Source organism: Dendroctonus ponderosae, unplaced genomic scaffold, assembly GCF_020466585.1.
Source record: "Dendroctonus ponderosae isolate FM_Combo_2020 unplaced genomic scaffold, Dpon_F_20191213v2 Dpon_F_20191213_2, whole genome shotgun sequence".
In the NCBI taxonomy this organism is placed as follows: Eukaryota; Metazoa; Arthropoda; class Insecta; order Coleoptera; family Curculionidae; genus Dendroctonus; species Dendroctonus ponderosae.
In genome coordinates, this window is record NW_026018165.1 from 3,295,646 (window position 1) to 3,297,572 (window position 1,927).

Sequence of the window (1,927 nt, forward strand, 5' to 3'; positions counted from 1 at the left end):
CAGGTGCGAAACTTCCCGCTTGTCAGTGTCATATTTGACAGTAAATGGGGCCCAAATGGGGCTCCCATTTACTGAAATACCATGAATTTCGATCCTCGATTCCAAACGTGAGTACCCCAGGCCATTTCCGTTACAATATTTTGAACTGTTATTGAGAGCATTTGGATAGGATGTCGAAATATAACTTTAAAAATAAAAGTTGTTTTGTTTTCATAGTTTTCCTTTAAGTGAGTCCTGCTAATTTTGGTTCTATAATATGTTGATATTTTATTGAATAAGTACACTCCGGGAATACATAATACTTAAAAGTACTGTAACGGTTCCCATAAACAAGGTGTTTCATGAGACAGGGGCACTATTTTAACCACGTATTCTAGGTCCGAAAATAAGCCTAGTTCCCTATTTAAACAATAACCTAAAAATGCTTAGTTAAGGATTTATAGGCTGTTACAATTTTATTTAAAAGACACAAATTGATAAATCTCTTCAAAACGCATGGAGACATTTTAACGAATTTTTGCAGGGATCAATAGCTAGGAAAACGCATGTTTTGCAAAAAAAAAATTTCGCCAGTGGCGTGCGTACCTGCACGCTACCGAAATTGATAAGGACAAAAATGGTACCCACTATATTTTTTTATTGTTACAATTAATTTTCAAATTCCCGATTGCATTACAAATAAATGATATTCCTATCTTTCCTGGGTTTCAGACAAACTCAAGCTTTTTAAGAAGGCAAAGACCTAAAAGGACGTTAATTTTTGCCAATCATGACTTTGTATAAACTTTTAAATCTGATGATCGCTCTGTTGTCTCACCGAAACGTAATGAAATAAACAATGTTTCAAAAGTTTTACTTCACACTTTGACTGAAACCCAGGTGTTCAAATAACATTTAAATAATGGGTACAGTTATTGCCCTAGTTTACGTCTCAATGCTAAATTCCTGAAACGGTACGCTCTTGTTAAAGATTCCCGTTAAGGTCCCAAATCAGGCGTGTCTGTTGGGCCAATTGGGAATCTAAGACACCCCGCTAAGCGGTAGAACTGTTCGAATTGCATGACAAGCGTGAAGCCTTGATGCAATTGGTGATTGTTTTCGTTTCTAAGTAGTTCACTTAACAGAATGCATTATATATCAACTGTCCACTACAAAGGGCATTGTGAAATCAGAGGGGCAACAATTGACTATTGAGCAAAAGGCAAATAACATAACTGTGCTCGGCTACTCTTTTCACTATTGAAAGTTTAAGTCTTTGAAGCGACCACCCAACAGAGCCGAGCACAGAGCGTGGGAAATACCCTGTTTCCCTCACCCTGCACTTCTGATTTCCTCTTTACCTCGGTCAAAAAAGTGACCAGAGGGTCCAGTTTATATTTGCACCTCAAGTCGACAACAGTTTGTTGTGTCTCCTCAAGTCGACATCAGTTATAATCGCACCTCAAGTCGAACACAGTTTGTTGTGTCTCCTCAAGTCGACATCAGTTTTGTATTCGCACCCCAAGTCGACACCAGTTATATTCGCTCCCCAAGTCGACAGCAGTTTTGTATTCGCACCTCAAGTCGATACCAGTTATATTCGCTCCCCAAGTCGACACCAGTTTTGTATTCGCACCCCAAGTCGACACCAGTTTGTATTCGCACCCCAAGTCGACACCAGTTTGTATTCGTACCCCAAGTAGACATCAGTTTTATTCGCAACTCAAGTCGACATCAGTGTTTGTAGTCTCTCCTCAAGTCGAACCCAGTTTGTATTCTCACCTCAAGTCGACCACAGTTTAGATTTCCACTCGAACACAGTTTGTTGTGTCTCCTCAAGTCGTACAAATCTGGAGTGTTTCGCCTCAAAGCAATACACATCTCAGACTCTGGCAGAGAAGTGCCTCAAAACCCAACCCGTAATTATTCACCCTCAATTCAAATCAGT

At 39.6% G+C, this 1,927-nt stretch overlaps 1 protein-coding gene across 2 annotated transcripts in view; it reads right to left on the bottom strand.

The window, feature by feature from the left end:
- Positions 1-1,927, bottom strand: part of LOC109536956 (trissin receptor) — a 93,871-nt gene that overhangs the window by 19,518 nt on the left and 72,426 nt on the right. The window lies entirely within an intron of this gene.